Genomic DNA, 26,753 nt, shown 5'->3' with positions numbered 1-26,753 from the left:
GGCTTGACATAATCATACTAAATTCTGACTGAAGTGGATTTATTTTTCTTCATTGGTTTGTAATTGCAATCCATTTGGTTGTGGCTTAGACCAGGCAGACTTTACTTATTAAGGTATATGCACAATCTAATAAAGCAATATGGGATACACTAGAAAAAAATTAAAGAGTGACTACAAGTGGTTACCTCAGATATGCAGATGACCACCCTTATGGCAGAAAGCAAAGAAGAATAAAGAACCTCTTGATGAAAGTGGAAGAGGACAGTGAAAAAGTTGGCTTAAAACTCAACATTCAGAAAACAAAGATCATGGCATCTGGTCCCATCACTTCATGGCAAATAGATGGGCAAATAATGGAAACAGGGACAGACTTTATTTTGGGGGGCTCCAAAATCACTGCAGATGGTGAGTGCAGCCATGAAATTCAAAGACGCTTACTCCTTGGAAGAAAAGCTATGACCAACCTAGACAGCATATTAAAAAGCAGAGACATTACCTTGCCAACAAAGGTCCATATAGTCAAAGCTATGGTTTTTCCAGTAGTCATGTATGGATGTGAGAGTTGGACTATAAAGAAAGCTGTCAGTCTGTCAGTTCAGTCGCTCAGCTGGTCCAACTCTTTGCGACCCCATGAATCACAGCACGCCAGGCCTCCCTGTCCATCACCAACTCCTGGAGTTCACTCAGACTCACGTCCATTGAGTCAGTGATGCCATCCAGCCATCTTATCCTCTGTCGTCCCCTTCTCCTCCTGCCCCCAATCCCTCCCAGCATCGGAGTCTTTTCCAGTGAGTCAACTCATGGCATGAGGTGGCCAAAGTACTGGAGTTTCAGCTTTAGCATCATTCCTTCCAAAGAAATCCCAGGACTGATCTCCTTCAGAATGGACTGGTTGGATCTCCTTGCAGTCCAAGGGACCCTTAAGAGTCTTCTCCAACACCACAGTTCAAAAGAAAGCTGAGCGCCAAAGAATTGATGCTTTTGAACTGTGGTGTTGGAGAAGACTCTTGAGAGTCCCTTGGACAGCAAGGAAATTTAACCAGCCCATCCTAAAGGAGATCAGTCCTGGGTGTTCATTGGATGGACTGATGCTGAAGCTGAAACTCTAATACTTTTGGCCACTTGATGCAAAGAACTGACTTTTTGGAAAAGCCCCTGATGCTGGGAAAGATTGAAAGCAGGAGGAGAAGGGGATGATAGAGGATGAGATGGTTGAATGACATCACTGGCTCAATGGACATGAGTTTGAGCAGGCTCTGGGAGTTGGTGATGGACAGGGAAGCCTGGCGTGCTGCAGTCCATGGGGTCACAAAGAGTCAGACACAACTGAGTGAGTGACTGAACTGAACTGAACAAATGGTTAAAATGTAGTATTAATATTTCTGACCTGAAATATAGCCTGTTAATAGTCAGAATGGCTGCGATCCAAAAATCTGCAAGCAATAAATGCTGGAGAGGGTGTGGAGAAAAGGGAACCCTCCTACACTGTTGGTGGGAATGCAAACTAGTACAGCCACTATGGAGAACAGTGTGGAGATTCCTTTAAAAATTGCAAATAGAACTACCTTATGACCCAGCAATCCCACTGCTGGGCATACACACCGAGGAAACCAGAATTGAAAGAGACACATGTACCCCAATGTTCATCGCAGCACTGTTTATAATAGCCAGGACATGGAAACAACCTAGATGTCTATCAGCAGATGAATGGATAAGAAAGCTGTGGTACATATACACAATGGAGTATTACTCAGCTGTTAAAAAGAATTCATTTGAATCCGTTCTGATGAGATGGATGAAACTGGAGCTGATTATACAGAGTGAAGTAAGCCAGAAAGAAAAACACCAATACAGTGTACTAACACATATATATGGAATTTAGAAAGATGGCAATGACGACCCTGTATGCAAGACAGCAAAAAAGACACAGATGTGTATAACGGACTTTTGGACTCAGAGGGAGAGGGAGAGGGTGGGATGATTTGGGAGAATGGCATTCTAACATGTATACTATCATGTAAGAATCGAATCGCCAGTCTATGTCTGACGCAGGATGCAGCATGCTTGGGGCTGGTGCATGGGGATGACCCAGAGAGATGTTATGGGGAGGGAGGTGGGAGGGGGGTTCATGTTTGGGAACGCATGTAAGAATTAAAGATTTTAAAATTAAAAAAAAAAACTTTCAAGGCTTAAGGAATTGTAGATATAAAAATGACATAACTGAATTTAGGCTTAGATTCTTCTGATGAGGCATTTGAAAGTACCTTTAAATCTGTCACACTGAAAAGACTATTGCTCTGTGCCTTTTATTTTCATCTCCTTAAGTTGAATATTATACTTATCATTAGGAACTTCAATAATTCAGTGGGCAGATTCTCCACCAGAAAATTGTTAGAATGTAAGATTAAAATACAGCATTAAATACAGATGAAAACTTTGTATATAAGAGATAGTATCCATTTTATTGTACTTGTTTCTTTCCCTGTCTTAAAAATAATACACGTTTGTACAATACACTTAAAACTAATGCAAAGTTAGTGTGGTAATGGGAACATATGAAATATCTCAGATTTAAGCAGTTATATACAAACAGGGTTTCTTCTTTTTCCTTCTTTTTGTGAGATAATTAATATCTGATTAAATGTGTTCACTCCTCTTCAGTTGTTTGGAAAGGTTTGAGAAGGATAGATGTTACTCTACTTTAAATATTTGATATAATTTCCCTGTGAAGCTGTCTGATCTTGGACTTTTGATTTTTTGGGGTTTTTTGACTACTAATTCAATGTAATTACTAGTAATCAGTATGTTCAGCTTTCTATTTTTTTTTTTGATTCAGTCTTGAAAGATTTTTTTTTCTAGAAATTTATTTCTTCTAGGATGTCCAATTTGCTGGCATATCATATCTTTAATGATAGTTTGCATTTTTGTGATATCAGTTGAAACTTCTGTTTCTAACTTTATTTAGTTGAGCCCTCTATCTTTTTAAATTGATGAGTCTGCCTATTTTTGTTCACATTTTATCAATTATGTTTACCTTTTTAAAGAATTAACTCAGTTTCATTGGTCTTTCCTGTTTAATTTATTTCTGCTCTGATCTGTATTATTTCCTTTCCTCTACTAATTCTGAAATTTTGCTTTTGTTGTTTTTTTTTTCTCTAGTTCCTTTGGGTGTAAAGTTAGGTTGCTTATTTGAAATTTTTCATTTCTTGAGGGAAGCTGGTATCACTATAAACTTCCCTCTTAAAACTGCTTTGCTGCATCACATAGGTTCTGGATTATCATGTTTCTTTTCCAAGGTTAGGGAGTTTTTCAGCTACTCTTCCATAAAATATGTTTTCTACCCCTTCTCCTTCTGGGACCCCTATAATGCAAACATTGGTACATTCTTATGTTGTCTCCGAGGTCTCTTAAACCATCTTCAGTTTTAAAAATTTATTTTTCTTTTTGCTCTTTTAATTAGGTGATTTCCACTATCTTGTCTTCCAGGTCACTTATGCATTCTTTTGTATCATCTAATTTGCTATGAATTCCCTCAGTCGGTGTATTTCTATTTTACATATTGCGTCCTTCAGCTCTGATTTTTTAAAATGTTTCCTCTTTGTACCTCCATTGTTCTCCCAAGTTCAGTGAGCATCTTTATGATCATTGGTTTAAAATGTTTATCAGATGAGTTACTTTGTTTCATTAGAGGTTTTTTTTTTTTTTTTTTTCCTGGAGTCTTATCTTCTTCTTTTGTTTGGAGCAGACTGCTCTGTCTTCTCGTTTTGTCTGATTTTGTGTTTGTTTCTATGAACTAGGCAAAACAGTTATCTCTCCTGGTCTTGTGAAGGAAGACGCTGTGTATGCTGGGTGGCTTCAGTGGGAAGCTCCAACTGGAGTGAGCAAGAAAGTGGGGGAAATCTGTTTTCTCTTTTCTTTTTCAAAAAGTTTTTCTTGAGTGGTGTAGCATTAATTCAAGGGCTTTCCCAATGGCTCACCTGCAGCACTGGAGATGCAGGAAACCTGGGTTCAATCCCTGGGTCGGAAAGATACCCTGGAGGAGGGCATGGCAACCCACTCCAGTATTTTGCCTGGAGAATTCCATGGACAGAGGAGCCTGGTGGGCTATGATCCGTGGGGTTGTACAGAGTCAGACACGACTGCAGCGACTGAGCAGAGCACAGCATTGATTCTAAAAGTTGAGAATTCCTATTGCTCTGAGTTTCCTCGAACACCTAAATTGTGAATTAAGTAAGAATTGGGGAGCTAACCCCTAGAACTCCCATGTCACTGAAAAAGCTCTTGTCTCTGTCTGAATTCCCCATGAAAACCAAAAAGTTATCCAGCAGCTCAAAACAGGTCAAACACCATAGTCGATACCATGTTAGGGCAGCATACCCTGTATATGGAGAGGAACAGACTCACTTAATATGCCAGGGTCAGAAATGGACCGCACTTTCAGAATGCTGGGTGCTGTTCAGATGCATGATGAGGGGTGTGGTGAGGGGGTGGGTGAGGGGTGGGCGGGGTTCAGTATGAGGGGAACACATGTATACCTGTGGCTGACTCATGTTGATGTATGGCAGAAACCATCACAATATTGTAATTATCCTCCAATTAAAATAAATAATAAAAAAGATGTGTGACAAACACGCTAGTGAACGTGAATGTGTCTGCATAGGAGAAGCAGCAGAAACTGGCTGGGCCAGCGGGTGTTCACTCAGACTCACAAACTGTGGATCTTGTGTCCCTTTAAAGTGTGGAAGAAATGTCAGTATTTTAGTTCTGGTCCTGTTTTAATTCAGTTTCTTCTGGCTTCTATTCACCTTTAACCATCTGCTCACATCACCATTGGGGGGATTAGAGGAGCATGGGCTTTTAAATCAGGATGCACATAGCATTTTCACCATATTTTTGTGGTTAGGTAGGCTTTTTTGTTTTTAAACTCTCTTTTTCCAAAGATAGGGATAGCAGAGAAAAATTTCGAAATTTTATCACATTCAATTTCCAATACTGGTCGGGATTCTTGATGGAAAATTTGTTGCATGGGATCTATGTCCAATGAACTTGGCAGGAAGATTGACGTGAATTAGCAACTGTTCCCCTGGGACTCGCTAAACTTACTTCAGATGGTTTCCATTATGTGGGGTGTGCCACTAACAGCCCTTGTAAAATGAGGATAGTGGTGTCTGTCCTATTGGAGGCTTAAAGGACATAATGTATGTAGAACACTTAGCACAATGCCTCAAACGAAAAACATTTGTTACTAATATATTTGGGACCTAATAATCTATCTTCACTGTTGGTAAGGATAGGCAGGACTTGTGAATAACTATTAGATAAATAGCTGATAAACCTAGCTTGAAAGCTAGACAGAAGACGTGCAGCTGGACAGCCATGCTGTTGTTTCGCTGGCAGTCTCTCTGGTCCAGTGATGACCTAAGTGGGCTTAGTCTTGCTTGCAGGTCTCCCAGATGTGCAGCAGCAGCTGGCTTTCTGTCCCTTTTTATTCCTTCCTTTCAGAGCTGCTCTTATGTGGCCTTGTAACCAGGCAGGAGTATTTGACAATCCCAGTGGTGGATGAATCTCCTACGTGTGTGTGTAGTGTTCCTATGTGCATGTTGGTGCATGAACTTAGTCTTCGTTATGTCTGTATCCCCTCATCCAGAGCAATATGCTGACTCCTAAAAAAAGGCCAGTGATACCTGAAATGGGCTCCAGCAGAGTATATTTATGTGTGCAGTAAGCCCAGGGTCCTGAGTGACGTGCTCATGAATGTTAGACCATGTTTATAGCTTGAAATGCAAAAGTTTTACAGATGGACTTTTTTTCATGTGCCTTAGACTCCCAGGGAGTCAAACTTTTTCTGCAAATGACTGGATAATAAATACTTCGGACTTCGTGGACTACGTACCGTTTCTGTCACATAGCCTTTCTTCCTCCTCTCTCCTTTCCTTCCTTCCTCCCTCCCTTTGACCTGCTCTTCCTTGCTTCCTTCTTTCTTTTGTAAAAAGACAATGCTGAAAATACATAAAAATCATTCACGGAGGGTGGGGTGGGGAATAGGGAGGTGTCAGGTGAGAAGTCGTGTATAAGACTGAGGCCAGAGGCTCCCAGGATGTTACGTGCCTACCTTTCCCCTGTATGACATCAAAGTAGGACATACTGAAAACATGTGATCTCGTGGGCTTTGGGGAATCAGGCTGATTGATGTCCTCTACTTGAGTCATTCTTTTGCTGATGGGGAGTTGAATTGGTTAAGTCACCACCACCAATTCTTTGTAGCCACATCATTACAGAGTAAACTTGCTGCTGCTGCTGCTGCTGCTAAGTCGCTGCAGTCGTGTCCGACTCTGTGCAACCCCATAAACAGCAGTCCACCAGGCTCCCCCATCCCTGGGATTCTCCAGGCAAGAACACTAGAGTGGGTTGCCATTTCCTTCTCCAAAGCATGAAAGTGAAAAGTGAAAGTGAAGTCGCTCAGTCATATCCGACCCTCAGCGACCCCATGGACTGCAGCCCACCAGGCTCCTCCATCCATGGGATTTTCCAGGCAACAGTACTGGAGTGGGGTGCCATTGCCTTCTCCGGAGTAAACTTGAGGTGGTGGTAAATTTCTCTACTGGACTGAGCAGTACATCATTAGTGAGTGTCATGAGTGCTATGGTAAAACTTTGTGAAGTCCTTTGAGGTGAAAGGCAGAATCATAAATATTAATTATAGCTATTGTTTTGATGAAATGAGGTTTACTGGAGGCACAGAAGTCTCTAAATCTACCTATTAAACTACACTCCAGCTCTTCAGTTCTTGAACGAAGAGGTTAAATTATACTAGAGAAGAAGTCCATGGGATTCTGCAATGGTCTGAAATCTAATAAAAAGTTGATTTTTCATATATGATACTATTTTAGAAATGCCTTCCAAAACCTTTCAGAGTCATTTTGATGAGAAAAAAAATTCAATAAAGAAACATTTTAAGCTATTAGTGCTTTTTATCAGGAATGCAGTAACAAAGTCAAGTTATTGGTGCAAACCCCCAGATAAAACCCCATCTACAGGGTGAAATTTTTAAAGAGGGATAAAACACACTTATGGCCTTTTGAAATATTTATGAAAGAGGAGAAGAAAGCTTGAATAAACATATTTTTCATATTTTATATGTGTTACTATGGAGAAAGATAATTAGAAAGTTATTGAGTATTTCATTTAGATCAAAATGTTTCCTTTGTGCATTGCTGTACTAGCCCCAAAGCCATAAACTATGAAGGTGGAAGGTGCTGATTATTTACCATCCTTATAAATGTCATCTTTTAAAGTCCCAATGTTTGAAAAAGAAACGGGACAATGTGTCACCATGTTAAAGGAAACTTATTTAGAAATAAAGGGACATGGTAAAACTCAAAGTGAATCTGTGGGTGATTGTTTTAATTTGTACATAGACCTGTAAAAAAAAAGAGACCCAAAGGCTTGCTTTTTAGTGTAATATTTCTTATTCTAAAGTAAAAATTATAAGGAAAGCGATTTAAAAGATCATATATCCTAATATTCAGGGAAAAAAAAACCTCTATAAAATGTTATCTTTATTTATCTACCTATTTTGAAAATAATTAGTTGATATTGTGAATTTTTTTTGACAGGTTGTTGATTAGCCATGTTTCAGGTATACAGAAAGGTGATTTAGTTTTATATACATGTAAATATATTCTTTCATATTATAGGTTATTAAAAGATTGAATATAGTTCCCTGTGCTTTACAGTAGGTCCTTGTTGCTTATCTATTTTATCAATATTGTTTTATAACCAGTTTTTTCACTTAATATACCAGATCATCTTTGCATGCCATCTATTCATTTAATTTTTATAGAGTTACACTTTGGTAAGACAATTTTAATGGCCACACAATTTTGAGACTATGGTTTGCTTAACCAATCCTGTTGGACATATAGGTGCATTTGTCAGAATGCCTTGGGTGGCAATGACAGAAACTGATATCAAATATGTTTATCCAAAAAGGGGAATTTGCCATCTCTTGCTATATGGAAAAAAGGGGTGGGGTTGTCCTCAGAATCGTTTGGATCCAGAACTGGGAGTATAAGGACTGTCTTTCCATTTCTCTGCCTCAAGTCTTGGGTTCTTTGGTGCAGTTGCATTCTCTGTCACTTCAGATGGCCCCTTGAATGGAGATGACCGTTAGTAGCACCAGAGTTACAGGACAGTCCCTGGGGAAGGCTTAGCAATGCCAAAGGAGAAAGAACTCTTTCTCTCTGGTTGTGGAGAAAAAGGTTGGGGAGTCTCTGCAAAAGAAAGGCTCCCCTTTGGGCAGTTGCTCACTCCTGGACCAATTGCTAGAGCTAGCAGGCATCGCTCTAGTAGCCTGGTCCTTGGTCATGGACCTCCCTGTGGTCAACGGGACAGGTGGGAGTTATAGGCCTAATCAAATGCGGAAGGTACAGTGTTCCCTTATATGAAGTTGGGGGAGGTTGGTCCCAGGAATCAGAAAGATAAAGTGCTATCAAGATAAATATAAGCCTGGTCTATGTGAAGGGTATATCCCTAGTCTGTGCTGAGCTATTTATTATAAGCAATTGACTCGTGCCTCTAGAGACACAGATCAACGCTCCTGAGATAAGTTCCAGATGCACTCTGTCACAGATCACTCATTCAGTTAAACCTATGGTGAGCAAGGGCAGTGGGGGTGGCCACTGCACCGTTCTCCACCTTCCTAGGGAAAAGAATTGAGCTTGTTCTTTTTATCCTGCTGGAGAAGGGAGTGACTTACCACTCCAGGATTCTTGCCTGGATAATCCCATGGAGAGAGGAGCCTGGCGGGCTATAGTCCCCGGGGTTGCAAAGAGTTGGACAACTATTGAGCAGCTAACACTTTCACTTTCTATTATGTCGGCTGTTACCAGTTCATGCAATTAAATGCTTGTGTTTACAGCTAAACATTAAGCTAAAATTTAAAAATATATGTCAAGTTGTTTTCTTCAGATCTCTGTTGCATTTTTCTCAACAACTTCAGAGGATTAGAACAGATTATTAGATTGATCAGTTCAGGTCAGTTCAGTTGCTCAGTCATGTCCAACTCTTTGCGACCCCATGGACTGCAGAATGCCAGGCTTCCCTGTCCATCACCAACTCCTGGAGCTTACTCAAATTCATACCTGTTGAGTTGGTGATGCCATCCAACCATCTCATCCTCTGTCCTCCCCTTCTCCTGCCTTCAATCTTTCCCAGCATCAGGGGCTTTGCAAATGAGTCAGTTCTTCGCACCAGGTGGCCAAAGTATTGGAGTTTCAGCTTCAGCATCATCCTTCCAATGAATATTCAGGCCTGATTTCCTTTAGGATGGACTGGTTTGATCTTCTTGCTGTCCAAGGGACTCTCAAGAGTCTTCTGCAACATCACAGTTCAAAAGCATCAATTCTTCGGTGCTCAGCTTTCTTTATAGTCCGACTCTCACATCCATACATGACTACTGGAAAAACTATAGCTTTGACTAGATGGACTTTGTTGGCAAAGTAATGTCTCTGCTTTTTAATATGCTATCTAGGTTGGTCACAACTTTTCTTTCAAGGAGCAAGCATCTTTGAATTTTATGGCTGCAATTACCATCTGCAGGGATTTTGGAGCCCCTCAAAATAAAGTCTGTCCCTGTTTCCATTGTTTCCCCATCTATTTGTTATGAAGTGATGGGACCAGATGACATGATCTTAGTTTTCTGAATGTTGAGCTTAAAGCCAACTTTTTCACTCTCCTCTTTCACTTTCATCAAGAGGCTCTTTAGTTCTTCTTCAGTTTCTGCCATAAATGTGGTGTCATCTGCATATCTGAGGTTATTGATATTTCTCCCAGCAATCTTGATTCCAGCTTGTGCTTCATCCAGTCCAGAATTTCTCATGATGTACTCTGCATATAAGTTAAATAAGCAGGGTGACAATATACAGCCTTGAAGTACTCCTTTCCCAATTTGGAACCAGTCTGTTGTTCCATGTCCAGTTCTAACTGTTGGTTCTTGACCTGCATACAGATTTCTCAGGAGGCAGGTCAGGTGGTCTGGTATTCCCATCTCTTTAAGAATTTTCCACAGTTTGTTGTGATCCATACATTCAAAGGCTTTGGCATAGTCAATAAAGCAGAAGTAAATGTTTCTCTGAAACTCTCTTGCTTTTTTGATGATCCAGCAGATGTTGGCAATTTGATCTCTGATTCCTCTGCCTTTTCTAAAACCAGCTTGAACATCTGGAAGTTCATAGTTCACGTACTGTCACAACTGCACTCATCTTACACTCTAGCATTACTTTGCTAGAGTGTGAGATGAGTGCAATTGTGCAGTAGTTTGAGTATTCTTTGGCATTGCCTTTCTTTGGGATTGGAATGAAAACTGACTGTTTCCAGTCCCGTGGCCACTGCTGAGTTTTCCAGATTTGCTGGCATATTGAGTGCAGCACTTTCACAGCATCATCTTTGAGGATTTGAAATAGCTCAGCTGGAATTCCATCACCTCCACTAGCTTTGTTCATAGTGATGCTTCCTAAGGCCTCTGTGACTTCATATTCCAGGATGTCTGGCTCTAGGTGAGTGATCACACCATCATGGTTATCTGGGTCATGAAGATCTTTTTTGTGTAGTTCTTCTGTGTATTCTTGCCACCTCTTCTTAACATCTTTTGCTACTGTGAGGCCCATACCATTTCTGTTCTTTATTGAGCCCATCTTTGCATGAAATGTTCCCTTGTTATCTCTCATTTTCTTGAAGAGATCTCTAGTCTTTCCCATTCTATTGTTTTCCTCTATTTCTTTGCATTGATCACTGAGGAAGGCTTTCTTATCTCTCTATGCTATTCTTTGGAACTCTGCATTCAAATAAGTATATCTTTCCTTTTCTTCTTTGCCTTTAGATTCTCTTCTTTTTACAGCTATTTGTAAAGCCTTCTCAGACAACCATTTTGTCTTTTTGCATTTCTTTTTCTTGGGAATGGTCTTGATCACTGCCTCCTGTACAATGTCATGAACTTCCATGCATAGTTCATCAGGCACTCTGTCTAACAGATCTAATCCTTTGAATCTATTTCTCACTTCCACTGTATAATAAAGGATTTGATTTAGGTCATACCTGAATGATCTAGTGGTTTTCCCTACTTTCTTCAATTTAAGTCTGAATTTGGCAATAAGGAGTTCATGATCTGAGCCACAGTCACCTCCAGATCTTGTTTTTGCTGACTGTATATAACTTCTCCATCTTTGGCTGCAAAGAATATAATCAGTCTGATTTCAGTATTGACCATCTGGTGATGTCCATGTGTAGAGTCTTCTCTTGTGTTGTTGGAAGAGGGTGTTTGCTATGACCAGTGCATTCTCTTGGCAAAAGTCTATTAGCCTTTGCCCTGGTTCATTCTGTACTCCAAGGCCAAATTTGGCTGTTACTCCAGGTATTTCTTGACTTCCTACTTTTGCATTCCAGCCCCCTATAATAAAAGGACATCTTTTTTGGGTGTTAGTTCTAGAAGGTCTTGTAGGTCTTCATAAAACCGTTCAACTTCAGCTTCTTCAGCATTACTGGTTGGGGCATAGACTTGGATTACCGTGATACTGGATGTTTTGCCTTGGAAACGAACAGAGATCATTCTGTCATTTTTGATACTGGATCCAAGTACTGCATTTTGGACTCTGTTGTTGACCGTGATGGCTACTCCATTTCTTCTGAGGGATTCCTGCCCTCAGTAGTAGATATGTCATCTGAGTTAAATTCGCCCATTCCAGTCCATTTTAGTTCGCTGATTCCTAGAATGTTGACGTTCACTCTTGCCATCTCCTGTTTGGCCACTTCCAATTTGCCTTGATTCATGGATCTAACATTCCAGGTTCCTAAGCAATATTGTTCTTTATAGCATCGGACTTTACTTCCATCACCAGTCACATCCACAACTGGGTGTTGTTTTTGCTTTGGCTCCATTTCTTCATTCTTTCTGGGGTTATTTCTCCACTGATCTCCAGTAGCATATTGGGCACCTGCCAACATGGGGAGGTCATCTTTCAGTGTCCTTTTTTGTTTTTTCACCTTTTCATATTGTTCACGGGATTCTCAAGGCAAGAATACTGAAGTGCTTTGCCACCATCAGGGTGATAGTACAGTATGAAAACTGAAGAACTGTAGTGCCCAGGCTATTCTGTTTCAGACCTCAGTACTGAGTGTTCTAGCTTCCAAGTACTTGGCTGTATGTGCTTTTCCTTTTATTTAATACATTGGTTTCAATTTCACTAAGTCCTGATTCCTGAATTAAGAATTTACTGCATGAAGAAGTTCATTATCTAAACTACAACTTGCTATAATTGTTGCACATACAAGCCAGTAACACTTTAAGTTGTCCTGGAGTCTGAGCAAGACTCCTTTCATTTGTTCTTTCAAGAGAACTGAGTTTAAATGTATTGTGCATTACTTGCTCTCATCTTAACCACATTATTAAGCTAAATCTCTTTGAAGATCATGCAAAAGTCTATGAGGAAATTGGGTGAGACCCAGAAAACAAAAAGAAACTGTTGTTGTTGTTCAGTCCCTAAGTTGTGTCCTATTCTTTGTGACCCCATGAACTGCAGCACACCAGACTCCTCTGTCCTCCATTACCTTCCTGAGTTTGCTCAAATTCATGTCCATTAAGTTAGTGATGCTATCTAAAAAAAGCTGTATCTTAGAGAAGAGGCTGGCTGTGATGAAGAATGCCTCATAGACTCCTCACCTTCTTGTAAGTCCAAAAGGCACTGGCAACCACAGACTGACTCCTGTTGCTTGCCACAAACTTTCAAGCAATAGCCATTTCAAAATAGTTATCTTGGTTATTTTGCTGAGTCTTATTTGAACTTTTATGTATCTTTAACCTGTTACCCCATTGTTTATTTAGCTTACAGTGCATGTTTGTGGCAGTGCAGAAGGAAAAACATAACTCATATCTGATTCTGTACAGTATCATTAAATACTGCATACAAATATACCCTCTAATGAGTTCATTAAGTGTTAAATAATTAGATAATTGGTGTTTTTAAATGTTCTGCAGCATGCAGGAATCCTTGATGCATTGTTATGTAGATGTCTAAGAGTGTTTCAGTAACGTTTGGGAAAATTAGTTGGGATTTTCAGAGACACTGGGAACATATTATTTTTCACATTAAAAATAATGGATTTATAGTCTTGGTCATCTAAAAATTAGCTAGTCCATTTTGGGGAAAGGATTAACCTTACTATGCAACATATTTTTCAGAGTCGGCTAATGAGGCATTCCTGTCTAAACTAATTAAAATTGGATATTATTTGGATAAGCCCACAGCAAATGCCTCGTAACTGAAGTATGGTGCAGATGGCATGTGCCGTCACACCCCATCATTCTTTCTCATATAGTATCTGATCCAAAGGAATTTAATGATTTCATTTTTAAATAAATTATTTGAGGGTAAAGCCAACATGCTATTCATCTTTGCACGTGAAGGGGGTCAGAAAATGTCACTCTAAAATATGCCATTTATGCATAAGGACTATTTTTGAGCTTAAGGCAATTAAGAAACAGCAAAGGTAGGAATAGTGTCTGCCCTCCCTCTTTCTGACTAAAAGCAGGGCATAATTTCACTTTTGTGAAGATAATTTCCATTTGTAAAGAAAATCTCCATTTGTATTTTCCTCCTTCATGAATCTCTGGAACCAGCCCTTATCACCTCAGATAATTTGAGTCTGCTTAACAAACCTTTTTAAACAACCCTTATTTATCACATAGTTCTTCATCTTATTTCTAAAACATAGAAAGGCCAGAAGCACAAACCAACCAGCTTCTCCTTTTTTCTGTCTGGCCACTTTACCCCACTTTATCACTCTTTGTTAAAATGGTATATATAAGACCCTGGGTGTAACTAACTCTTTGGGGTTTTCACTTCTTTTCTGTGAGGCCCCTGTGTGTACATGAAATAAACCTTCTTCTCCCATGAATATGTCTTCAGTCAGTTTACTTCTCAGACTCCAGTCGTTGAACCTGAGTGAGTGTAGGAAACGATTTTGCTTTCTCCTACAGACACAGTTTGCAGTGTTCTACATGTAGCATATGCCCAATATATTATTTTTAAAGAGGTAAAATGTGTTTCACTCAGTGTTAATACCAGCTATGTCTCCACAACTCTAAGTGGAAATCTGCAACCTCTGATGTTGATTTTAGTAAACAAATGGTCAAGTTAGATGATTCAGACACTGCAAGTGAATTAGGTTTTGAAATTTTGTTGCCGTATCTCAGACACTACCTGAAACTACCAGTGCCCATAGGCAATTCAGGAAAGCGGGGTCTTGGCTTTACTTAAGGAATGAAATTGGGTCATTTGTAGAGATGTAGATGGACCTAGAATCTGTCATACAAACAGAACTAACTCAGAAAGAGAAAAACAATATTGTATATTGATACAAGTATGTGGAATCTAGAAAAATGGTACAGATGAGCCTATTTCCAGGGCTGGAATATAGATGCAGACGTAGAGAATGGACATGTAGACGCAGTGTGGGGAGGGGGAGGGTGGGACATAGGATTGACATGTGCCCTGCCATGTATAAATAGATAGCTAGTGGGAACCTGCTCTAAAGAACAGGACGTCCATCTCGGTGCTCTGTGCTGAGCTAAAGGGGTGGGATGGAGGAGGGTAGAGGGAGGTCCAGGAAGGAGAAGATGGATACATGCATCAGTTCAGTTCAGTCGCTCAGTCCTGTCTGACTCTGCAGGACGCCAGGCCTCCCTGTCCATCACCAACTCCCGGAGTTCACTCAGACTCACGTCCATCGAGTCAGTGATGCCATCCAGCCATCTCATCCTCTGTCGTCCCCTTTTCCTCCTTCCCCCAATCCCTCCCAGCATCAGAGTCTTTTCCAATGAGCCAACTCTTCGCATGAGGTGGCCAAAGTACTGGAGCTTCAGCTTTAGCATCATTCCCTCCAAAGAACACCCAGGACTGATCTCCTTTAGAATGGACTGGTTGGATCTCCTTGCAGTCCAAGGAACTCTCAAGAGTCTTCTCCAACACCACAGTTCAAATGCATCAATTCTTCAGTGCTCAGCTTTCTTCACAGTCCAACTCTCTCATGTATACATACAGTCAATTCAGTTCAGTGTACAACAGAAACTAACACAACATTGTAAAGCAATTATACTTCAATAAAAAAAATCATGAGATAGAGAATCACCCATCCTTGATTAGTAGTGAAATGTGATTAGTTTTAGTTATGTTTATGCGAATACTGGGCTTCCCTGGTGGCTCAAATGGTAAGGAATCTGCCTGCAATGCAGGAGACCCAGGTGCAGTCCCGGGATTGGGAAGATACCCTGGAAAAGGGCATGGCAACCCACTCCAGTATTCTTGCCTGGAGAATTCCATGGACAGAGGAGCCTGGCAGATTACAGTCTACAGTGTCACAAAGAGCTGGACATGACTGAGCGACTTTCACTTTCATGCTAACATTGTAAAGGGGTTTTAGAAATATTTATATTTATATTGGTAATCAAAAGAGGTGCTTCCCAAAAGTTAGGAAAATGAGTGAGATCAAAACATTAGATAAGGGGTTGGGGCGGGGCAGGGAGAGAGCTAAATTTACCTTGTTGAGCAAGGGAGATGGAACATTGGAACACAGTTTAGTTGAAGATTGCTTGAGCAGGACTTACGTATACATTTCTGAGTGAGTACAGAGGGTTTTGATTAGTCCTAAGAGAAGAGAGAAACCTTTTTATTAACTCTAACAGAATCAGGGAGTAATGTCGATTGGCTGTTGGACCAAAGCTCGGCTGCTGTAACCTACTCAATTTAAAGCTGTTTCATTTTGGTCATATAATCCCTGATAGGATTTCAAAAAGCCAGGATTCTCAAGGGCCATGATTTTTGAAGAATAAGGTTTCTTAGTACTTAGTCCCTGATGCTCACCAGCAGATGCAGTTTTACAGCTTTGAGCATATTTAGTCACACCAGAAAAGAGTTTATATTTTGTGGTCTAACTATGTTTACTGATCAAATTGACTGGAAAATATTGAATCTCTTATTTTATGTTATGAAGACAAATCTTACAGCAAAAGCTAACATTCTTTTGTGCACTAAGAATGGGGAGTATATAGTGGGTTGTGTATGCTAGAAGTAAAAGCCATCAGTTATGGTGTCTGGGCCAGAGGGATTCCAAAGTACGTTAGAACATTCCATTCCGTTTCAGGAACGTTTATGAAGCACTCGATAATCATATCATGCCTACGATTGTTATGGGCGTGTGTGCCTGGGGTTCTATACATGTGACCTCTTACTCTTAACAACTCTGCAAGAAGTTCAGGGTGTCACTATTACCATTTCACAAATGAAAAAATCTGGGGCTTGGATAACCTATCTAAGGTCATCCAAGTGGCAAATGACTGAACAAGTTTAACAAAAGTCTGTCTGTCTCCAGATTCCATGATCAAACCTCTGGACCATGCCACATACCTCTTTCTCTCTCGCCATGTGAATCTATTACTAGTGAGTGCTGAGACTCCCACAGCATGATTATGAGGAGAGCATTCTGAAAAAATAATATATGTATGTGTTTTTGGCTGCAGCGACTCTCTGGTTGCAGTGCATGGGCCTCTCATTGCGGTGGCTTCTCTCGTTGTGGAGTGCAGGCTCCAGGTGCTCCAGCTTCCGTAGTTGAGGCCCCAGAGCTCTAGAGTGCAGGCTCAATAGTTGTGGTGCGTGGCTTAGCTGCTCCAGGGCATGTGGAATCATCTTGGATCAGGGATCGAACTTGCATGCCCTGCGCTGGCAGGCGGATTCTTTACCACTGAGCCACCAGAGAAGGCCCTGAGGAGTGTGCATTTCTGCAAGGACAAGTAATTCACCAAGAAACTATCACTGTCCATCTCAGGCCTCTGTTAGCATGCTTACTGTATCTTCAGTATCCCAGTGGTAGCTCACAGGACAAGTTCATTTCAGCGAATCAATAGGCCACTTTCTTACCATCCATACTTTGGGCTGGGAAGGCGCTGGAATGGGAACACTCTTCAGAATCCATCTGTGGACAGCCTGAAATGTTAGAAAAATGTTTCCTCTCAGAGCTGTGATTCTTTACTCTGACTTTTGTTTTCTCCTTCTCTATGTTCACATCCATCAGCACTTCCAGTATGGGCAAGAATCACCAATTGTCAAAATTCATACCAAGATTTTAGTGCTAAGAGCATCACTAAACATATTTTCTTTTCAAAAGAAAAAATAAGAGAAGACAATGGCTAACACAGAAAGAGCAGCCATTAGCATCATAGATATCTCTTTCTTCTTTTTTTTTTTAAATACTCATTTATTTATTTGGCTGCACCAGGTCTTAACTGTGGCATGAGAACTCTTAGCTGCAGCATGTGGGATCTAGTTCCCCAACCTGGGGAAGAAACCCAGTCGTACTGCATTGGGAGCTCTGAGTCCCAGCCATCGGACCACCAGAGAAGTCCCAGCAGCACAGGTCTTTATGCGTTCGTTAGTCATCAGTATCTAATTCTTTAATGTACTTGGTACTATGGATGGATGGTAGAATGTCCTTCTTCATTTGGGCATGTGGACTATTTTGAGGTAAAAGCACTAAGAAACAGCAGGTGCAGCCAGGACTCTCTGGTCTTCCTTTTTCTTCCCTAGTGAAAGTGAATTTGCTCAGTTGTGTCCGACTCTTTGCAACCCCATGGACTGTAGCCTACCAGGCTCCTCTGTCTATGAGATTTTCCAGGCAAGAATACTGGAGTGGGTTGCCAGAGCAGGAGATAAAATGCCCATGTTGAGGATACCAGGAGGAGAGGAACATTTTTATCACCAGAGACAGGGAGTGGAGGTGAGAGAACTCTGTACAAACAGACCCTGTTAAAATAACTCTGATCTTCCTTTGCTCTCTTGTTAGCTGTTTTGCCACAATTGCCTCTTTGTTCAGCCTAGTGTATATGCACTTTGGTTTTGCCACTTCTTTGGGTCTTCATTTCCTTACGAAGCCTCCTGTGTCCTGCAAAACTTGTATTAAATAAATCTGTATGCTTTTCTCTGGTTAATGTATCTTATGTCAATTTAATTCTCAGACCCTGAATTTTAATTCAGGGACTAAAAGAGGGAAGAAGTAAAATTCCTACTCCTTCCCCTTCAAACTGCCCCACCCCTACCCTGCCACACACACACACACACACACACACACACACACACACAGTGCCTATGCTTAACCCTACCTAGTGAGACTGAGTAAAATCCGCTTCCTGGCCTCAGCGAGTCTGTTTTCCATCACTGGATACAGACGGATCAACATGAGCTTGGCAGAGGAATCGCTGGAGTCACGCCCAGTGCCCAGAGTGCGGATGGAGGTGGCAGGGATGGTGGTGGTGGGGGGTGGGGGCCGGCAGTGGTGTCACAGGCAAGGCATAACTTCCTTTTGTCTAGCCATCACGTTTCTAGAAGACTGGCATTATTTAAACCACGAGTGGATGTGCTAAGTTGCTTCAGTTGCAAAGTGTCTGACTCTTTGCAACCCTATAGACTGTAGCCCACCAGGCTTCTCTGTTCATGGGATTCTCCAGGCAAGAGTAATGGAGTGGGTTGCCATGCCCTCCTCCAGGGAATCTTCCCAACCCAGGGATCTAACCTATGTCTCTTATGCCTCCTGCGTTGGCCGGCAGGTTCTTTATCACTAGTGCTACCTGGGAAGCCCTTAAACCATAAGATGTGAGGGTAAATGGCTCTCAGAGCTTTCAGCTGCATTGTTTAGTTGCTAAGTTGTGTCTGACCCTTGTGATCTCATGAACTATAGCCCACCAGGCTTCTCTGTCCATGGGATTTCACAGGCAAGAACACTGGAGTGGGGTGCCATTTCCTCCTCCAGGGAATCTTCCTGACACAGGGATTGAACCCGTGTCTCCTGTATTGGCAGGCAGGTTCTTTACTGCTGAGCCACCAGGGAAGCCCTTCAGCTACATTGTGAAGTGAAGGGAAGTCGCTCAGTCGTGTCCGACTCTTTGCGACCCCATGGACGGTAGCTACCAGGCTCCGCGTTCCATGGGATTTTCCAGGCAAGAACACTGGAGCGGGCTGCCATTTCCTTCTTCAGGGAATCTTCCCAACCCAGGGATCAAACCTGGGTCTCCTGTGTTGCAGACAGACGCTTTACCGTCTGAGCCACTAGGGAAGCCCTGCTACATTAGGCAACCTCAATCAGGCAGGCTGGTGCATCAGCGTGTCCCTGTTAGCTTTGAGGCACGTGTCCTTGCGTGCAGAACGGGGAGGTGTTGTCCTTGTAAACATCAAGAGAATCATGAGCACTGCAGTGGAGGTTTCCAGAGGTCCCCTAGCGAAGAGTTGACTCATTGGAAAAGACTGATGCTGGGAGGGATTGGGGGCAGGAGAAGAAGGGGACGACAGAGGATGAGATGGCTGGATGGCATCACTGACTCGATGGACGTGAGTCTGAGTGAACTCCAGGAGTTGGTGATGGACAGGGAGGCCTGGCGTGCTGCGATTCATGGGGTTGCAAAGAGTCGGACACGACTGAGCGACTGAACTGAACTGATGCATCCCAGAGTATGGATGTGATGGTCGTAGTGGTTTCTTTACAAGGAACTCTCCAATAAATTAGGATTTGAAGTTAAGGTGAAACTGCTTCTGGCTTCAGAACAGTCATGTTAATGACCCCTGTGGAATTCGGGGGATGTGAAAATGACTTTTGTCAAGTTGTCAATTCCACCTTTTGTGAGGGAACATTTATTGCAGTCCACAGTGTCCACACCTTCTGAAGGTGTTTATTTAGTTTTAATTATTTTGATGGTGTTTCTCTTAATTACTTAGTAGATGAGTTTTAATTTCTTTGAACACAGTTAGAAAGTCTTATTAGTATGTAATTTCATGCATTGTGCAGAGATTCTAAGGATTCAGGGCTTAATCCAAGTGTCAGATATTGTCATTTTCAGGGCCAGAAGCCAGATCTGCATCAAACAGCTTGTAACTATCCAAGGATCTTTCCTTTGAATTAAGACCTCTCTTCTCCCCAGATTTTGGTAAATATTGTTGTTGTTCAGTTGGTCAGTCATGCCTGATTCTTTGCAACCCCATGGACTGCAGCATGCCAGGCTTCCCTGTCCTTCACTATCTCCTGGAGTTTGCACAAACTCTTGTCCATCGAGTCAGTGATGCCATCTAACTTTGTCATCCTGTGCCACCCCCTTCTCCTCCTGCCCTCAATCTTTCCCAGCATCAGGGTCTTAGGCAATGAGTTGGCTCTTCCCATCAGGTGACCAAAATATTGGAGCTTCAGCTTCAGCATCAGTCCTTCCAGTGAATAATCAGGGTTGACTTCCTTTAGGACTGACTGGTTTGATCTCCTTGCAGTCCAAGGGGCTCTCAAGAGTTTCTCCAGCACCACAATTCGAAAGCATCAATTCTTTGGTGCTCAGCATTTTTTATGGCCCAGCTCTCACATCAGTACATGACTACTGGAAAAAACACTTTGTAAATAAATGTTTGTGTAATTTGGCCATTATAACATTAGCTCATTAAGATCCATAGCTAAACAATATAGGATTATAATTTCTTTTCTTTTCTTTTTTTTTTTTTAAATCATAGAACCAGAGAGAAGTCAGAGGGAACATGTGGTGAAGGAAAAACCAGGAAAAGGAAACCTACTGCTAGGAAGCATTGGCCAACTCTTAATAAGGAACTAAGACTAGGGGGCAAACTTTTGCCTGTTTTATGATTTTGCCTCGGGTGAGCCTTTTAAGGCTCCTAGGGTAGATGATTTTATTTGGCTATTGAGCAAGGTCCTAAAGTTACAGTAAAGAGCCACAAATTAAATGCTGGGATGGTCAGAAAGTAAATTTTTTGAGGAGTATTGCCATCCATTCTGGCTCAGATGGTAAAGAATCCACCTGCAAGGCAGTAGACCTGGGTTCAATCCCTGGGTTGAGAAGATCCCCTGGAGAAGGGAATGGCTGGTTACCCACTCCAGTATTCTTGCTTAGAGAATTCAATGGACAGAGGAGCCTGGTAGGCTACAGTCCATGGGGTTGCAAAGAGTCGGACATGATTGAGCGACTAACACACACACACACACACACACACACACACACACACACAAAATCTGTTCTAAAATGTTTTTAATAATAAAAAATGAAATGAAGCAATGCATTTATTGAATAGAATGAATATCTTTAGTTTTCTTTAAAAAAAACAACAACTGTGTAGATCAATTTCTCTTAGGGAAATAACTGAACTGTATTAAATTCCTAGTGCAAGAAGTGTTCAATCTCGCTTTTTATTTTTTGTCCAACCAGAAACTACTCTTAACATAAAACAATGGTTCTCACACCTGGCAGTTGCTCTGAGTACCATGGAGAATTTAGTATAAATTCTCAGGTACTATCCTAGACCTACTCTAGCAACATCCAGAAGCAGGACCCGAGAACGCTGTTATTTTTAAAAGTTATCCAGGAAGTCATAAACAAACAGAGGTTTAAACCTTCCAGTCTTATCTCAGCCCCACTGCATAGCTCCTGCTGCATACACCGCATGTAATGGTTTAAGGTAATAATGACCTTGTTGGAGGCCATTTCCTGTTGATTAATGACCAGCTGGAAGAAGTTGTCTCTAGGATCTTTCAATTCAGACTGCCAATAATTACCCAAGGAAAGGTACGCCTGTAGTTCAAATGTATAAAGTTTTCCTCCACGAGGAACACTGCACTCTTAGGTTGCCTTAATTGCATTCCTTTCCTAATTCATCTCTCAAATGCCAGAGTTGCTCCAAAACAGGGAAGAAACCAAAACAAACAAAACAAAACAAAATAAGAGGATCAAAGTGTATGTCTCTGCTGGGACAAACAAGCAGAGAGGCAGGGGAGATTTAGCTCTTGGGTGGATTTTGCTGAAATGTTCTATTTGTGAGCAGTGATTTGTACCAGGTAATGTGAACTAGGTTGCCCTCAAGTCTCTTTACAGATTACACCCCATTTCCTTTACCTCACTGCTAAGTAATTCTTAGGGAATTATTCCTCATCAAACTTCTCTCCACTAACACTGATCGGCCACACATGCTTCCACTTTATGGACCACTGGACAGCCGGTGGCTTCATAAAGCTGCCTGCCTTTCCAATTGTTCAGGCTGAAGCTGCAGTCTTTCCACCCACCGCTTTCCCGTGAGGTAAAGAGAATGTTCATACCTCAGGTCTTGTTACCAAGCAACAGAGTCCCATTTGCCAATTGCCACCATTTCCTTCTCACAGTATTACAGGCCTTATTATTAACATTTAGTTCAGAGAAATTGCTGTCATTATGTGAAGTAACTTCCTTTAGAGGTTATTCATTAACCTTAGGTATTTTACTGTGTAATTGTAATTGTCAAGTGCCGCAGGCTTGGAAAACCTTTGAACTCCTCAAGGTATGAGGGGATGGCAGAGAGAAGAGTATCTGATTTTTTTCCTCCCTTTTCTAGTTGTTTTAATCTTGAAGGTGTCTCATTTTCCCTGTGGAGGTGGCTGCCTTCCTAGAGAGTAAACTTCCAGATTGCTGACCATAAGCTCAGAAGATAACCACGGAGGCACTGGCCAGGGAGAGTCTGATTTCCTCAAATACTGTAGACTAGAGGGAAATGGTATCCTCTTAAGGAAAAAATCGCGGGGTTATTCATAAGACCTGCCTGGTTGGCACATACTCTGGTGTGAACGTGGGACTCCGCGAAGACGTCGCACAATACCTGGAACTGTGTATTGCGCACAGCCTGTGCTGACACAACGGAAACCGCCATCCTATCGCTCACTCAGTGGCTCCATAAAACCGATTTTTCACTCCCGGGCTTTGCAGCAGCCAGGTGTACTTTCCATAATATGCCTGTTACACAGGCATCCTCACTAGCCATCGCTTACACAATTACCCTTGTGATTTTCTCCATCCCGGCGTGGTTGCCATCGTCTTCGGTCCCCACCCAGTACAACTTCGGGTAAGCATCTCACTTGTATTTGCAGGAGCACGTGGGGCGGGCGAGCACCCCCTTTCTCTCTTTGTTTCAAGACAAACAAAGGTAACTGGCAGGTTTCTTCTCCGAACCACAGGCGCCTGCATCACGGGTGCCCTAAAAAAAATAGGACACGTGTTCCCCTCCTCCCAGGTTTCTGGTTTCTCCACTCAGTCTCCCCACCGTCCTCCACTCCCCGCACCCCAACCCTTCCGGCCTCCACCCAGACTGGGAGAAGCGGGCCTGACATTCCAGGTAACCCGATTCCCCAGACGGGAGGGGGAGGGGCGGGCTCCCCCTACTGCTGGGAAGGCGGCCACGTGACCACGCCTGCGGCCCGGGGAAGGCGCCCTGGTGCCCAAAACTAGGGGACAGGTGAGCCCCGAGTGCTGATTTGAACCTGAATCTCAAGGACGTAGGCATCTTTAAAAGGGTGCTTGCTTCTGGCCTCCGACAGCGTGCACTTTGATCGTGACCCCTGAACAGGCACGGCCAGCCGTGGGGTTTTCTGGCGTGAACCGAGCCCAGACAAAAGCAGCGCGATCGGGAGGAGAGCCCGAACAGGCTGTACAGGAGCCGCAGCACAAGTCTGGACGCAGAGGCTGCGCGCGGGAGCAGGGCTGGCCGCCCTGGCGGGAGCCCGAGCGGCAGGCCTCGGCTGGGAAGTGCGTCCCTCCGTCATTTCCCCTGCCTCCACCGTCCCCACCTTGCCCTTGACAGCTCTCTTCTTTGATCTGTAAAACAGGAGGGAATAGGGGATACTTTGATATTCTTTAAAAGGCCCTGGGATTTGCTGCTTTCTGCCCAAATGAAGGGCTGCTGGAGAGTTTCTGGAAGGAACGTGCTGTCACATGTAATCTAATGAGCTTGGCCTCTTCTTCCAGTGCCCATTAATCAATCAACCAACACTGAATGCATCTAAGTATGGATTCTGTGTGCAGCCCGGACGTAAGGGCATGGTCTCTGCTTTTAAGGTATTTATGGTTTAGTTGGGGAGCTGGGGATATACCTGAGAGTAAAACGTGACAGTAGCTAACACTTAGTACTTTGGCAGCCCGCTCCAGTGCTCTTGCCTGGAGAATCCCAGGGACGGGGGAGCCTGGTGGGCTGCCGTCTGTGGGGTCACACAGAGTTGGATACAACTGAAGTGACTTAGCAGCAGCAGTACTAGGAGAAGGCAATGGCACCCCACTCCAGTGCTCTTGCCTGGAAAATCCCATGGACGGAGGAGCATGGTAGGCTGCAGTCCATGGGGTCGCTAAGAGTGGGACATGACTGAAGTGACTTAGCAGCAGCGCAGCACTGAGTACTAACCAGGTACCAGCTTCTGTGTGGCTCTTTCCTTTATTCCTCAAAACATGCCATCAAATAGGTACTGTAATGCCATCCCCATTTTACAGAGGTTTTAGCCAGAGCCCAGGTCACAGGACATGGGCAGTCAGGCTGTGTGCATCAGGTCTGGCCTGCTTCAGGGGAGGGAGCTGCTTGTGCAGGCCAAGTCTGTTGAACATCCAGTGATGATGAGTGGTCAGTGCCTTTGACCTCATCCTCCCCACTCTGGTTTGGAGGCTGTCCTTGCCCTCTCTCTCTGGAGAGCAGGAACCTTTTTAGCCACTAGTGCCCTTTGGGACCCTTCACACTGTTCTGTTTCTTCTTCTTCCTCTGTCTTTTCTTGCTCAACAATCACAGTCCAGTTCATTTTTCCCTGGGTAACATTAACCTTATACATATGTCTTGTTAGTCCCCTGTGATTGTATTATCCAAGTAGAGAGAAGAGACCTAATTCAAAACAAATAAATGTACAAAGCATGCGAAGCAGAACTTCATCTCAATGTGGCGGGACTCGGCGATGTCTTGGGTTCCTGCCTCTGACTTTGACTCATTCCTTCCCTCTCTGTTTTATGTGGGGTGATGGCCTTCCTTGAACATAGTCAGGTAGACTCAGTATAGCATATTCAACTCAATTTGCCACTCATGGTGAGTAAAGGGCTCAACAGAGTGTGGTTTTCTCAGGAAAGCCAACATCCTGATAATTTTTAATAGTATAAAATACTGGCCAATGGGATTGTATGAGTATCATGGGGAGCCACATCCTTTAGCCTGGTATATAATCCCACATCTCTGGGCACTGGGTTCATTACAGTAGCTCCCTTGGGCATGGGTCTGAGTGGAAACATGAGGTTCAGAAAATTCCAGATTGATTGGAATTAACCTTGTCAGCCCAGTCAGTGGGGATTGAGAAGGCCTAGAAATCCTTGGTTAGTATAATCCCTTCTTCCTTTAACCAGAAATAATAGGTATCTGAAAACTTGGTACACTTAGTTTTGTTTTTATTGAGCATCTTGCGCCTGCCCGGTGGCTCAGTGATAAAGAACTTGCCTGCCAGTGCAGGAGACTCAGGTTCGATCCCTGGGTGGGGAAGATCCCCTGGGGAAGGGAATGGTTACCCACTCTAGTATTCTTGCCTGGGAAGTTCCATGGACAGAGGAGCCTGGTGGGCTGCAATCCATGGGGTTGCAAAGAGTCAGACATGACATAGTGGCTAAACAACAACTAGAAGAGCAGAGTACATGTCTGGAAATCTGGGTTCTAGTTTTGGACCTGTGACTAGCCAGCCTGGGACCCATTATACCTGCTCCCATCCATATGGGCCTCAGTTTCCTCACCTTTAAAAAAATAAAAGCTTGGACCAGGCCAGTGGTGTTCAAATCAGAGCAGCTCTGCTTTTTTCTTATATATTACTGGAGTTGTGTGAAACGAAAATGCAAATAGAGACTCGTGGATAATAGCTGTTATGAACCCACTGCTCTGGAGATTTGCTGAGGTCTTCAGCTCTAATGTTCTATGATTCTCTTGAAGGCCCTTGGTAAAGGCCATGCTCCTTGGGAATCACAGCCATTGAGTTTTGCTGGATTATAAGTTGCATGAAGAAAAGAAGTTGGAAGATAAGATTGGAAATGAAGTTTCACTTCAGATTTGGGTGCTTGGCCAAGAGGGCTGGATATTGCTTCATTGGAATTTGGGGGCCACCAGTGATTTTTGAGAGCAAAATTTTGTCAGTTTTGTTTTGCATGGAGCTTGAGTAACAGAAACCTGAAAAATAGTAGCTGGGCTTCCCTGGTGGCTCAGATAGTAAAGAATCTGCCTGCAGTGTAGGAGATTGGGGTTTGACCCCTGGTTGGGACAATCCTCTGGAGAAGGGAATGGCTACCCTACTCCAGTATTCTTCCCTGGAGAATCCCACGTACAGAGGAGCCTGGTGAGCGACAGTCCATGGGGTTGCAAAGAGTCAGACATGGCTGAATGACTAACACACAAGCACAGAAAAGTTACTTCCTTATGTAATAGGCTTTGGAGATGGACAATTTGGGGCAGGCATGCAAGGTCCATTCATCATCAGGGTCCTAGACCCCTCCTAATGTTTTGATTTTCTGTTCTAGTGAAGCAGGTTTTCCTTCTTACAGTTACCTCATGGCCCAGGATGGCTTCTGGACTCCACCCGCCATGCTTGCGTTGCAGGCTAGAAAGGGCAGTAAAAGGGGAAAGGGGCATGCATCCCAGCTCTCAGCTCACTTTAATCAGCCCTCTCAGCAGTCCCTCACAACCTGTTTTTTTACATCTCATTGGCCAGAACTGAGTTTCATTGCCACACCTAGTTTCATGGAGGCTAAGAAATGTACACTGTATTCTGGACAGGGAAGTGATTAGCTGAAAGCTTGGGTTCTGTTATGAAGAGAGAAGGGAAAATGGATATCAGAAGGCAGCTGATGTATGGTCTTGCTACAGA

General features: G+C 42.8%; 2 long non-coding RNA genes across 3 annotated transcripts in view; one reads left to right on the top strand and one right to left on the bottom strand.

The window, feature by feature from the left end:
• Positions 1–14,385: 14,385 nt before the first annotated feature.
• On the bottom strand, positions 14,386–22,269 carry LOC138422489 (uncharacterized). The gene is made up of 4 exons (XR_011249897.1): positions 22,176–22,269; positions 16,967–17,032; positions 16,457–16,827; positions 14,386–15,697 (listed from the first exon to the last, which is right to left on the bottom strand). It is a non-coding gene; the product is annotated as an uncharacterized lncRNA (long non-coding RNA).
• Positions 22,270–22,334: 65 nt separating this feature from the next.
• The window catches only part of LOC138422488 (uncharacterized), a 197,375-nt gene continuing 192,956 nt past the window's right edge, over positions 22,335–26,753 (top strand). Inside the window, exon 1 of one of the 2 annotated variants that reach the window (XR_011249896.1) lies at positions 22,335–22,951. This is a non-coding gene — a long non-coding RNA (uncharacterized lncRNA). The remainder of the gene's footprint in view (positions 22,952–26,753) is intronic. The other variant, XR_011249895.1, reaches the window with a different exon arrangement.

Source organism: Ovis canadensis, chromosome 17 (assembly GCF_042477335.2).
Source record: "Ovis canadensis isolate MfBH-ARS-UI-01 breed Bighorn chromosome 17, ARS-UI_OviCan_v2, whole genome shotgun sequence".
In the NCBI taxonomy this organism is placed as follows: Eukaryota; Metazoa; Chordata; class Mammalia; order Artiodactyla; family Bovidae; genus Ovis; species Ovis canadensis.
The sequence above is the reverse complement of the archived record's forward strand: the minus strand, read 5'-3'. Positions and strand labels throughout refer to the sequence as shown.